Source organism: Pseudophryne corroboree, chromosome 6 (genome assembly GCF_028390025.1).
Source record: "Pseudophryne corroboree isolate aPseCor3 chromosome 6, aPseCor3.hap2, whole genome shotgun sequence".
Taxonomy (NCBI): Eukaryota; Metazoa; Chordata; class Amphibia; order Anura; family Myobatrachidae; genus Pseudophryne; species Pseudophryne corroboree.
Window position 1 is genome coordinate 445,478,622 of NC_086449.1, and position 14,981 is coordinate 445,493,602.

Sequence of the window (14,981 nt, forward strand, 5' to 3'; positions counted from 1 at the left end):
AAGAGAGGGGCAGCCAGACCAGGCTGAGGAGGAGCACTGTAATTGCAGTGCGTGCCATCAGGGGTGTTTGTTTGGTGCACACCACAACATCTGACAATGCATCTGCTTTATTAGGATTGGCACAAGGGTGGATATTTTATATTGCGTTGACCGTCAATAGATGGTGCTAGACACGCCCAAAAGGCTTTGCTAGACACACCCCTCCGACGGTGCACCCCCTAATAAAATGTGCTGCGCACGCCTATGGCTGCAGGGTAACTGGCTGGCCAGACTGAGACTTAGGTTGGTAAAGTGGAGATCAGGTGGAAATCAGAGAAAGCAGCATTGTCAGGAATATCATAGACTGCACACAGGAGCTTGAATAAACCTCAGGCACACATAGTTAACAACTGGTCTGAGAACACTGCTTCTATCTGAAGTCTGTGCAGCTGTGCAATCAGTCTGGGAAGGTGCTGCAGATTGGAAACCAGTATGCACAGCAAACGCTGGAGTCAGAGAGTGAAGCAAGGCTGAGCAAACTGTGTGATACTGCAGAATATCCTGGCCTGCTGGACACCGGAGCCCTCCTGTTAGAGGATCCAACGGACCCCCCACCGGACCTGCAGTGACACTGGTGTTTAGGACGCCGATGCTGGTCGCACTTCCTGAGAGCTACATGTTTTGCTGGAAGTTTCATACACATTGGGGGAAATTCAAATGTTTGAAAAGTCGGTTGGGTGTCTGTTTTTTTGTCTATTAGATAAGAAAAAACAAACACCCAACTGACTTTTCAAACATTTGAATTCCCCCTCAAGGGAGCTACTCATGGAGAGATCCATGCTTAAAATCTAAGCAATCTGACTAGATTGCTTAGATTTTAAGCACAGATCACTCGTGTGTAGCCCCCTCAGCGATAGCGATGCGCGGCCCCGCACATCGCTATCGCCGCTGCTAGATTGAGCCTGCATGCAGGCCAATCTAGCAGGTCGCTCATTTCACCCGCTGGGTGAAATGAGCGGCCCCCGTCCTCCCCTCGCATCGCTCAGCACACATCTCTCCCGTGTATACCCCCCTTTAGAGTTGCCACCAGTCCTGTATTTAACATGATCGTCCTGTAATTGACAAGGACATCTCAGAAGAGGTTGGGTTTGATATGCTGGCGGTCATAATACTGACCGCAGCATCCCAATAAAGAGACTCCAGACAGGGGCAAGGTAAGTATACTTACCAGTCTCCAATGCCTCCCCTAACCCTCCATGGTGGTGCCTAAACCTACCCCCCCCCCCCCCCCCCCACCCCGGCAACCTAACCCTAACCCTCTGCGGTGGTGCCTAAACCTAGCCCCCCCTTCCTGCAGCCTAAACCTACCCCCCCAATCCAAACCCTCCCCGGGGATGGCTAAACCTAAGTTTAACCCCAAACCCCCATGCAGCTTAATTCTGGCAAACGCTCCTTTGGGATCCCGGCGGTTGAGATTCTGGCATCGGGATTGTGACCCTAGTCGGGATGCCGTTGCCGACATTCCGAGCAGTGTCAGGATTCCAGCATCCGACTGTCGGGATCCCAACCAGAACCCCTCAGAAGTTTGCAGAGAAGCCTCCATATAGGTAAGGTGTATATTTATTTAGTACACCGCGGCGCTGTGAATAGTGGATTTCTAATATTTTTAAGGAGACATGGCCACACCTCCCATAATTTTGTCATGGCCCCCCTAGTCCATCCTGTACTTTGCCAAGACAAAGGTAGCAAATCTAAAAACACCAGAGTCCTTGTAACTGCATTGCACTTTTATTGGACTGCTCATGCATCATTCATATGTGTATAGCTTTTATGGTCCAGTGTTAATTCCTTTGTCATGTGGTAAATGTGCCCAAGTTACATTATAATAAATCATACATAGAGGGCCTAATTCAGATTTGTAAGGAACTGCACAGTTTCAGGGAAGCCCTGGACGCCTACAAATCAGGGCCAATGCCCCCGTTTTGAAGAACAGTGCCAGTTTTCTGTTCCGGCTTTGCCCCCCAAATGACACAGCATTAGTGTGTCTGGATTCTCCTCATATGAATAGACAAATATGTCTGCTTTATCAACTAACTGAGCACCAATTAGGTTGGGTATATCCCTGTACCTTTTTTATCTGAGAGCCCGGGACAGCAGTAAACGTGTCATTCCATCTTGACCTTGAGCAATGTATCCGCAACGTCGTCATCAAAACCCAGCAGATATATGCGTTGGAGACCTTGTGCCATCACAGCCAGACTTCTAACACCATGTAAAATGTATAGAAAAGAAAGAATGCAGTCTTCGCTTATAATGACACTGAAAAATGTGTAAATGTGAAATGCCAACAACAGCACCGCATATTTATAAATGTGAAATGCAAGCAACAGCATCCAGGCCGCAAGGGGCTTTGTTGCACTGTCAGTTTCCCGGGGGCGGTATGCTGCCCTCCGGGATCCCGGCAGCCGCCAACATGTGTCCAACCCGTTTCTTCCCTGTAACAGTGAATTTTATCTAAAGAACAACAGAAAGAATTGAAAGCACTATCCCAATATCAAAGGTTTTTTTATTTCAATCAATTAGAATCAAGCATAAAAAAACAGTAATATAAAACCACATATATTCAGTAATCCCAATTTTTATAGATCTCTCTTCTTATTAGAGATCACATATAGAAACACATGGACATAACAGCACCTTGTAATACAGAATATTTCCTTTAATAATAATCTTTCTTGACACAGCTGCAAATAGTGGATACAATTTCTAAATAAATAAATAAATAAATATACTTTGTTTCAAATGGTCTGAAAGTATCCACAATATTGAAAGAAATACAATTCTCCACAGCTCACATTATTTATAAAGCACTTTCTGCCTCTTTGATCCTTTATGCAGCCTCATGGGGATACCTATATAATTTCCACTTATTGATATGTAATAGTCCCAAGCTTATCAGAAGGGTCTCAGTATTAGATCACCATAGTCAAGTCTAATTATACTTGAGTCCTCCCGCTGGAACAATAGTTTATGCTTGTAATAACAGTTTATATGCATGCTCCGATTGCAATAAAGCTATATAGGCTCCACCGTTTTGCTCCCTGTTGAGCTGTAGCTTGTAACTATTCTCAACAGCTTTACTCAGCAGATTCCCCGTAGCTGCAGTTGAGGGCTACGTGCAGTCATGGCTGTATCCGGCAGCTAACAGACCGCCTCCCGTGCTTCCGTCCATGTGTATACGGATAGCTCTTGACGTGTTTCTCAACCTAGTACCAACGGCTGTTTCCTCAGAAGTATTCTCTCCCCCTATAGATTGCTTCTTTTATCCCAAAGGTGTACCAATCACTCATTATCTCCTTTTGACCCTTATGCCTTTGGGAATTAATATTTGAAAGCAGCAGTCTATATCAAGAGGTGGAATAATATTTTTAGTGGGTGCGAATAACTGATACACACATCCAGCATAATGCTTTCTTATATTGTGTTATTCGTCTGCCGATTTTATCTAAAGCCAGTAATACCTATGTCAAGTGATCTGTTTGCAAATCACCACAGGACTCTGGAGAGCTGTAGAAGCATACTTGCCGACATCCTGGCAGCCCCTTCCGGGAGGCAGGAGCCAAGTCATCACAACAGGGGGCATGGTATATGTAAAGTTAGCTTTATAGGGGTGGAACAGGGGAAGTGACCGTGTGATCGCAGCCCCACACCTCCATGCATTGCCGAGTACTACAGGCATAGTGGGTATGCCACGATGACACGATTCTGTGCGAATTACATTATCGGACCCCCAAACTGCACTTTTGATAGTGGCTTCGTTGGGTTGCAGGAGAGATGAGGGGTTGGGGGGACTGCTGGCAGGAGACTCTTCCAGGAGAGTGGGCAAGGATGTGTAGAAGTGTGTCTTCTTAGTAGCTGCAGGCATGTTGAACAATAACGCTTCCTGTATAACAAGTGGATGGCAATGATACAACAGCCACATACACATACCTCCCAACATGACCCTCTCCAGAAGGAACAGAATGCTCTGCTCCTGGACTTCCCTCTTAATTCATAATTGCCATCACCTGTGCTGAAACACCTTTCTTATCCATTAACCTATTCAGCACAGGTGATGGCAATCATAAATTTAGAGAAAAGTCCAGAAGCAGAGCATTCTGTCCCTCCTGGAGTGGGTCCTGTTGGGAGGTATGCATACCGTATACACCTACCACTGTATATCTAACTCTAAGCATTCATTTATAGCAAATATGCAATAATATAGGAGGTCTTGATTTAAATATAAGGTTGAGGGCAATCGTGTACGGCATGGGTCTTCAACTTGTGGCCCTCCAGCTGATGTGGAGCTGCACATCCCATCATGCCCTGCAACAGTTTTGCTAAAACAGAAGCCAATCTTGCCCCTCGCCATATCATTAAACCTAAGGATGACCTATAAACATAATTCATTTAATTTTTTTATTTCCTCCCTCCTCCTGACTCCATCCCATACACCAAATGTCTTCAACGTGTGGCCCTCCCTACACATCCCAGTATACCCTGCTCAGTTTTAGCATGCCTTAATAGCAAAACTGTTGCAGGGCATGGTGACATACAGTATGTTATGTTTGGCAGCAACCAGCACCGGTTTTGTCTAATACAGTGACCATTAAAACTCTAAATTGGTCCTGGATCACCAACCCAAAGTACCCCTGCAAGTGTCCCAAGGCACTCCTGGGTGCCACCACGCACAGTCTGGGAACCAGTGGCTCAAAGCTTGCTGGCTTTTTAAAACTACAACACATCTTATCTAATAAAGCAGCACAAATTACAAATTATCTTATACTAATGTGCTTTATTTTTATAACGACAAAATTAATGTTAAACAGTTATGGTATTCAATAATGACTAGAAAAAATAGGATTTTAATTACCTACTGGTAAATTATTTTCTTATAGTCAATAGAGGATACTGGAGTTTCATTTAGTACCATGGGGTATAGACGGGTCCACTAGGAGCCATGGGCACTTTAAGAATTTGATAGTGTGCTGGCTCCTCCCTCTATGCCCCTCCTACCAGACTCAGTCTAGGAAACTGTGCCCGAGGAGACGGACATACTTTGAGAGAAGGATAGATAAAGATAGTGGTGAGATTCCGAACCAGCACACACAAACAGAGGTAAGCTATGCTAACCCAACTTTAAACGGGAACAGCAACAGCTGAACCAACAATACTTAACCAAGTAACAGTGCAGGAAGAACAAAGCACCGGGTGGGCGCCCAGTATCCTCTATGGATTACGAGAAAAGGATGTACCGGTAGGTAATTAAAATCCTATTTTCTCTTACGTCCTAGAGGATACTAGGGTTCCATATAGTACCATGGGGATGTACCAAAGCTCCCAAACCGGGTGGGAGAGTGCTGAGGTTCCTTCAGAACTGATTGACCAAACTGAAAGTCCTCAGAGGCCGAAGTATCGAACTTGTAGAACTTAACAAACGTGTTCGAAACAGACCAAGTAGCCGCTCGGCAGAGCTGTAAAGCCGAGACACCCCGGGCAGCCGCCCAGGAATAACCCACTGACCTAGTAGAGTGGGCCTGTACAGATTTTGGAACCGGAAAACCTGTCATGGAATAAGCATGCTGGATAGTGAGCCACATCCAGCGTGCAATTGTCTGCTTTCAAGCAGGACACCCAATTATATTGGGATCATATAGAATGAACAGCGAGTCGGCTTTCCTTTGACGAGCTGTCCTCTTTACGTATACCTTCAAAGCCCTCACAACATCCAAAAACTTTGAAGTAGCGGAAGTGTCGGTGATAACCGGAACCACAATAGGTTGGTTGAAGTGAAACGCAGACACCACTTTCTGAAGAAATTGCTGACGAGTTCTGAGTTCAGCTCTCTCCTCATGGAAAATTTAATAGGGGCTCTTGTGAGAATAAGCCCCCAGCTCCGACACACGTCTTGCTGAAGTCAGGGCCAACAGTGTGACGGTCTTCCACGTAAGATATTTTACATCCACCTCTTGTAACGGTTCCGATTGGAGGAACTGCAGCACCAAATTGAGATCCCAAGGCGCTGTGGGAGGCACAAATGGAGGCTGGATGCTCAGAACACCTTTCAAAAAAGTCTGGACCTCAGGGAGAGAAGCCAATTGTCTTTGAAAGAAAATGGACAAGGCTGAAATCTGGACTTTTATGGAGCCCAGACGTAGGCCCACGTTCACACCTGCCTGCAGAAATAGCAGGAAACATCCCAGGTGAAATTCCACCGCAGAATAAGTTCTGCTCTCACACTAAGAGACGTATTTCTTCCAAATACGGTGGTAATGTTTAGACGTTACCCCCTTCCTGGCTTGCATCATAGTCGGGATAACTTGGTTAGGAATCCCTCTTCTGGCTAGAATCAGCCGTTCAACTTCCATGCTGTCAAACGTAGCTGTGTTAAGTCCTGATAGACGAATGGGCCCTGTTGCAGAAGATCCTCGCGAAGAGGTAGAGGCCACGGATCTTCGGGGAGCATCTCCAGAAGGTCCGCGTACCAGGCCCTTCTTGGCCAATCCGGAGCAAAGAATATTGCTTGAATCTTTTCCCTTTTTATTCTTTTGAGAATTCTTGGGATCAGAGGAAGTGTAAAAAACACGTACATCATCTGATAGACCCATGGAGTCGTCAGAGCGTCTACCGCCACTGCCTGTGGGTCTTTCGACCTGGAACAATACTGCTTGAGCTTCTTGTTGAGCTGAGAGGCCATCATGTCGATTTGTGGATATCCTCACCGATGTGTCAAGCACCTGAACACTTACAGGTGAAGGTCCCACTCATCCGGGTGCATGTCGTGTCTGCTGAGGAAGTCTGCTTCCCAGTTGTCTACTCCCGGAATGAAGACCGCTGACAATGCCACAGCGTTTCTTTCTGCCCAGAGGAAAATTCTTGACACCTCTGAAATTGCTGCTCTGCTTTTCATTCCGCCCTGTCGGTATGCTTTTTATTCCGCCCTGTCGGTTTATGTACGTCACTGCTGTCACATTGTCCGACTGGACCTGAATGGCCCGAACGTGAAGAAAAGAGGCCTGCAGAAGGGCGTTGTATATGGTCCTGAGTTCCAGAATGTTGATTGGAAGGATGACTTCCTGACTTGACCATCTTCCTTGAAACTGCACCCCCTGGGTGACTGCTCCCCAACCTCTGAGGCTTGCATCTGTGGTTAACAGGATCCAGTTCTGAATTCCGAACCTCCAACCCTCGATGAGGTGAGAAATCTGTAGCCACCACAGAAGAGAGATCCTGGCTTTTGGCGACAGACAGATCCTCTGGGGCATGTAAAGATGCGATCCGGACCATTTGTCCAACAGATCGAGCTGGAAGGGTCTTGCGTGAAACCTTCCATATTGAAGCACCTCGTAAGAGGCCCCCATTTCCCCCAGAAGGTGAATGCAGAGGTGCACCGATATCCGGGTTGGCTTCAGGACATCCCGAACCATTGACTGGATTACCAATGCCTTTTTCAACGGAAGGAACACTTTCTGCGACTCCGTGTTGGCTCTTGTCGAGATTTCAGAAGGTTCAGAATCCACCCATGATCCTGGAGAAGTTTGGTTGAGAGACCAATGCTGTCCAGCAACCTCTCCCTGGACGGCACATTTATCAGAAGATCGTGCAGATACAGAATTATGTTCACTCCCTGCTTGCGGAGTATACTGGTAGTGATAGTCCTGCAGTGCAAACCGTAGAAAAGCCTGATGAGGCAGCCAGATCGGAATGTGAAGGTACGTATCCTTGATATACAGAGACACTAGGAATTCCCCTTCCTCCAGACCTGAGGTCACCGCTCTCAGAGACTCCATCTTGAACTTGAACACTCTTAAGAATGGGTTCAAAGACTTGAGGTTCAGAATTGGTCGTACCAAACCATCCAGTTTCGGTACTACAAACAAGTTGGAATAGCGCCCCTTGTTTGTGCAGATGAGGTGGAACTAGAACAATGACTTGAGTCTGTATCAGTTTTTGGATGGCCTGCTGTAAAGTTATACTTGCTTCTTGTGAAGCTGGTAAGCCTGATTTGAAGAATCTGTGAGGTGGGAGCTCTTGGAACTCCAGTCTGTAGCCCTGGGAAATAAGATCTATGACCCAGGGATCCCGGCACGAACTTGACCAGATGTGACTGAAGAATTTTAGTCGGGCTCCCACCTGACAATCCTCCAGGCATTACGGCCCACCATCATGCTGAAGGCTTTGAGAAAGCAGAACCTGAGCTCTGTTCCTTTTGTTTTTGCGAACAAATGGGAGGCGATTGAGACGCTGGTTTGGGGACTTAGGAGGTCATTCCGAGTTCGCTCGCTAGCTAGTTTTAGCAGCCGTGCAAACGCTATGCCCCACCCACTGGGGAGTGTATTTTAGCTTAGCAGAAGTGCGAACGCTTGTGCAGCCGAGCTCTGAAAAAACAGTTTGTGCAGTTTCAGAGTAGCTCTGAACCTACTCAGCGCTTGAGATCACTTCAGCCTATTCGTGTCCGGATTTGACGTCCTACACCCGCCCAGCCAACGCCCAGCCACGCCTGCGTTTTTTCAGACACACCTGCTTTTTTACGAACACTCCCTGAAAACAGTCAGTTTACACCCAGATACGCCCCCTTCCTGTCAGTCTTCTTGCGACGATCAGTGTGAACAAAAACTTGGCTAGAACCTGTGCACAACCACAACGGGCTTTGTATCCGTACGACACGTGCGCATTGCGGCCCATATGCATGCGCATAAATGAAGTTTTTTCACCTGATCGCTGCGCTGCGAAAATCGGCAGCGAGCGGTCAACTCATAAACTTATCCACAGTCTGTCTTAAGTATTGCGTCTCTTTATCATTGCGGGATAGCTTTGTAGAAATATTTTAGATCATTCCCTTAATGAAATTAACCCACTCTGGTTCAGCCTCGCTATTCTGTGAAGGTGCACTGCCCTGAGCACCCAGTAGTGAGCCCTTTGGTGAAGAGGAACATTTCACTGTACAAGAAACACACTCTTTGCCTGACATAATGTAAATGTGACAACACACACACACACACACACACACACACACACACACACACACACACACACACACACACACACACACACACACTTAAGCACAATTAACCTGCAAAGAGCCCTTCAGGGAGAGACAGTTATTTGGAGCCAGCCCCCACAGCGCCCTTATCGCTAATGCCAAGCTTAGCCGGGTCACAGACTAAGTACCCTGATAGGGGACTTAGTACACTAATAATCGCTTTCCCCCCTGCTATGACCCCCTGGTACTGCTGAGGTAATCTCGAGTCTCTCCGGAGGAGCTGCGCGCCCCTGTCAGTCAGCGTCTGTTTCCACTGCAGAGGTAAAATGGCACTGGTGAGCTGCTGGATCCGCTCATAGTGAAGGCCCCGCCTCTTCAATGGTGCACAGTCATCCCATTTTTTTTAATACTGGCTGAGGTAATCTTGTGCTTAAAATGGTTATAAAAATAAGAATTTACTTACCGATAATTCTATTTCTCGTAGTCCGTAGTGGATGCTGGGGACTCCGTCAGGACCATGGGGGGGAATAGCGACTCCGCAGGAGACAGGGCACAAAAATAAAGCTTTAGGATTAGGTGGTGTGTACTGGCTCCTCCCCCTATGACCCTCCTCCAAGCCTCAGTTAGGATACTGTGCCCGGACGAGCGTACACAATAAGGAAGGATATTGAATCCCGGGTAAGACTCATACCAGCCACACCAATCACACCGTATAACTTGTGATCTGAACCCAGTTAACAGTATGACAAACGTAGGAGCCTCTGAACAGACGGCTCACAACAATAACAACCCGAATTTGTTTGTAACAATAACTATGTACAAGTATTGCAGACAATCCGCACTTGGGATGGGCGCCCAGCATCCACTACGGACTACGAGAAATAGAATTATCGGTAAGTAAATTCTTATTTTCTCTAACGTCCTAAGTGGATGCTGGGGACTCCGTGAGGACCATGGGGATTATACCAAAGCTCCCAAACGGGCGGGAGAGTGCGGATGACTCTGCAGCACCGAATGAGAGAACTCAAGGTCCTCCTCAGCCAGGGTATCAAATTTGTAGAATTTTGCAAATGTGTTTGCCCCTGACCAAGTAGCAGCTCGGCAGAGTTGTAATGCCGAGACCCCCCGGGCAGCCGCCCAGGATGAGCCCACTTTCCTTGTGGAATGGGCCTTGACAGATTTAGGTTGTGGCAAGCCTGCCACAGAATGTGCAAGTTGAATTGTGCTACAAATCCAACGAGCAATCGTCTGCTTAGAAGCAGGAGCACCCATCTTGTTGGGTGCATACAATATAAACAGTGAGTCAGACTTTCTGACTCCCGCCGTTCTTGAAATATATATTTTCAATGCCCGGACCACGTCCAACAACTTGGAATCCTCCAAATCGTTAGTAGCCGCAGGCACCACAATAGGCTGGTTCAGGTGAAACGCTGACACCACCTTAGGCAGAAAATGAGGACGTGTCCGCAGTTCTGCCCTGTCCGTATGGAAAATCAGATATGGGCTCTTATATGATAAAGCCGCCAATTCTGATACTCTCCTGGCTGAAGCCAGGGCCAGTAGCATGGTTACTTTCCATGTAAGATACTTCAACTCCACCGATTTGAGCGGCTCAAACCAATGGGATTTGAGAAAATCCAAGACTACATTAAGATCCCACGGTGCCACTGGGGGCACAACCGGGGGCTGTATATGTAGTACTCCTTTTACAAAAGTCTGGACTTCAGGAACTGAAGCCAATTCTTTCTGGAAGAAAATCGACAGGGCCGAAATTTGAACCTTAATGGACCCCAATTTGAGGCCCATAGACAATCCTGTTTGCAGGAAATGTAGGAATCGACCCAGTTGAAATTCCTCCGTGGGGGCCTTCCTGGCCTCACACCACGCAACATATTTTCTCCAAATGCGGTGATAATGTTGTGCAGTCACCTCCTTCCTGGCTTTTACCAGTGTAGGAATGACCTCTTCCGGAATGCCTTTTTCCCTTAGAATTCGGCGTTCAACCGCCATGCCGTCAAACGCAGCCGCGGTAAGTCTTGGAATAGACACGGTCCCTGCTGAAGCAGGTCCGGTCTTAGAGGTAGAGGCCACGGATCCTCCGTGAGCATCTCTTGAAGTTCCGGGTACCAAGTTCTTCTTGGCCAATCCGGAGCCACTAGTATCGTTCTTACTCCCTTTTGCCGTATAATTCTCAGTACCTTTGGTATGAGAGGCAGAGGAGGGAACACATACACTGACTGGAACACCCACGGTGTTACCAGAGCGTCCACAGCTATTGCCTGAGGGTCTCTTGACCTGGCGCAATACCTGTCCAGTTTTTTGTTGAGGCGGGACGCCATCATATCCACCATTGGTTTTTCCCAACGGTTCACAATCATGTGGAAGACTTCTGGATGAAGTCCCCACTCTCCCGGGTGTAGATCGTGTCTGCTGAGGAAGTCTGCTTCCCAGTTGTCCACTCCCGGAATGAATACTGCTGACAGTGCTATCACATGATCTTCCGCCCAGCGAAGAATCCTTGCAGCTTCTGCCATTGCTGTCCTGCTTCTTGTGCCGCCCTGTCTGTTTACGTGGGCGACTGCCGTGATGTTGTCCGACTGGATCAACACCGGCTGACCCTGAAGCAGGGGTTTTGCCAGACTTAGAGCATTGTAAATCGCTCTTAGCTCCAGTATATTTATGTGAAGAGACATCTCCAGGCTTGACCATACTCCCTGGAAGTTTCTTCCTTGTGTGACCGCTCCCCAGCCTCTCAGACTGGCATCGTGGTCACCAGGACCCAGTCCTGTATGCCGAATCTGCGGCCCTCTAACAGATGAGCACTCTGCAACCACCACAGAAGAGACACCCTTGTCCGTGGCGATAAGGTTATCCGCTGATGCATCTGCAGATGCGATCCGGACCATTTGTCCAGCAGATCCCACTGAAAAGTTCGTGCGTGGAATCTGCCGAATGGAATCGCTTCGTAAGAAGCCACCATCTTTCCCAGGACTCTTGTGCATTGATGCACAGACACTTTCCCTGGTTTTAGGAGGTTCCTGACAAGTTCGGATAACTCCCTGGCTTTCTCCTCCGGAAGAAACACCTTTTTCTGAACCGTGTCCAGAATCATTCCCAGGAACAGCAGACGTGTCGTCGGGGTCAACTGAGATTTTGGAAAATTCAGAATCCACCCGTGTTGTTGCAGCACTAGTTGGGTTAGTGCTACTCCGTCCTCCAGCTGTTCTCTGGACCTTGCCCTTATCAGGAGATCGTCCAAGTAAGGGATAATTAATACGCCTCTTCTTCGCAGAAGAATCATCATTTCGGCCATTACCTTGGTAAAGACCCGAGGTGCCGTGGACAATCCAAACGGCAGCGTCTGAAACTGATAATGACAGTTTTGCACCACGAACCTGAGGTACCCTTGATGTGAAGGGCAAATTGGGACATGTAGGTAAGCATCCTTTATGTCCAGGGACACCATAAAGTCCCCTTCTTCCAGATTCGCTATCACTGCTCTGAGTGACTCCATCTTGAACTTGAATTTTTGTATGTACAGGTTCAAAGATTTCAGATTTAGAATAGGTCTTACCGAGCCGTCCGGCTTCGGTACCACAAATAGCGTGGAGTAATACCCCTTTCCCTGTTGTAGGAGGGGTACCTTGACTATCACCTGCTGAGAAAACAGCTTGTGAATGGCTTCCAATACCGTCGCCCTGTCTGAGGGAGACGTTGGCAAAGCAGACTTTAGGAACCGGCGAGGGGGAGACTTCTCGAATTCCAACCTGTAACCCTGAGATACTACCTGCAGAATCCAGGGGTCCACCTGTGAGCAAGCCCACTGTGCGCTGAAATTCTTGAGTCGACCCCCCACCGCTCCTGAGTCCGCTTGTAAGGCCCCAGCGTCATGCTGAGGGCTTTGCAGAACCCTGGGAGGGCTTCTGTTCCTGGGCAGGGGCTGCTTGCTGCCCTCTCTTACCCCTTCCTCTGCCCCGAGGCAGATATGACTGTCCTTTTGTCCGCTTGTTCTTATAGGACCGAAAGGACTGCGGCTGAAAAGACGGTGTCTTTTTCTGTTGGGAGGGGGTCTGAGGTAAAAAGGTGGATTTTCCGGCAGTTGCCGTGGCCACCAGATCCGATAGACCGACGCCAAATAATTCCTCCCCTTTATACGGCAATACTTCCATATGTCGTTTGGAATCCGCATCACCTGACCACTGTCGCGTCCATAAACTCCTTCTGGCAGATATGGACATCGCATTTACTCTCGATGCCAGAGTGCAAATATCTCTCTGAGCATCTCGCATATAAAGGAAAGCATCCTTTAATTGCTCTATAGTCAATAAAATACTGTCCCTATCCAGGGTATCAATATTTTCAGTCAGGGAATCCAACCAGACGACCCCAGCACTGCACATCCAGGCTGAGGCGATGGCTGGTCGCAGTATAACACCAGTATGTGTGTATATACTTTTTAGGGTAGTTTCCAGTCTCCTATCAGCTGGATCCCTGAGGGCGGCCGTATCAGGAGACGGTAACGCCACTTGTTTTGATAAGCGTGTGAGCGCCTTATCCACCCTAGGGGGTGTTTCCCAGCGCGCCCTAACCTCTGGCGGGAAAGGGTATAATGCTAATAACTTTTTTGAAATTAGCATTTTTCTATCTGGGTTAACCCACGCTTCATCACATACATCATTTAATTCCTCTGATTCAGGAAAAACTACAGGTAGTTTTTTCACCCCCCACATAATACCCCTTTTTGTGGTACTTGCAGTATCAGAGATATGCAAAGCCTCCTTCATTGCCGTGATCATATAACGTGTGGCCCTACTTGAAAATACGTTTGTTTCATCACCGTCGACACTAGATTCAGTGTCTGTGTCTGGGTCTGTGTCGACCGACTGAGGTAAAGGGCGCTTTACAGCCCCTGACGGTGTCTGAGACGCCTGGGCAGGTACTAACTGGTTTGCCGGCCGTCTCATGTCGTCAACTGATTTTTGTAATGTGCTGACATTATCACGTAATTCCATAAACAAAGCCATCCATTCCGGTGTCGACTCCCTGGGGGGTGACATCACCATTATCGGCAATTGCTCTGCCTCCACACCAACATCGTCCTCATACATGTCGACACACACATACCGACACACAGGGAATGCTCTTATCGAAGACAGGACCCCACTAGCCCTTTGGGGAGACAGAGGGAGAGTTTGCCAGCACACACCCAAGCGCTATAATATATATGGGAACAACCTTATATAAGTGTTGTTCTTTATAGCAGCTTAAATATATCAAAATATCGCCAAAAAAATGCCCCCCCTCTCTGTTTTACCCTGTTTCTGTAGTGCAGTGCAGGGGAGAGTCCTGGGAGCCTTCCTCACAGCGGAGCTGAGCAGGAAAATGGCGCTGTGTGCTGAGGAGAATAAGCCCCGCCCCCTATTTCGGCGGGCTTTTCTCCCGTAGTTTTAGATAACTGGCATGGGTTAAATACATACATATAGCCTCAATGGCTATATGTGATGTATTCTTTTGCCATAAAGGTATTAAATATTGCTGCCCAGGGCGCCCCCAGCAGCGCCCTGCACCCTCCGTGACCGCTTGGTGTGAAGTGTGTGACAACAATGGCGCACAGCTGCAGTGCTGTGCGCTACCTTCATGAAGACTGAAGAGCCTTCGGCCGCCTGTTTCCGGACCTTCAATCTTCAGCATCTGTAAGGGGGGTCGGCGGCGCGGCTCCGGGACGAACCCCAGGGTGAGACCTGTGTTCCGACTCCCTCTGGAGCTAATGGTGTCCAGTAGCCTAAGAATCCAATCCATCCTGCACGCAGGTGAGTTGAAATTCTCTCCCCTAAGTCCCTCGATGCAGTGAGCCTGTTGCCAGCAGGACTCACTGAAAATAAAAAACCTAAAAACTTTTTCTAAGCAGCTCTTTAGGAGAGCCACCTAGATTGCACCCTGCTCGGACGGGCACAAAAACCTAACTGAGGCTTGGAGGAGG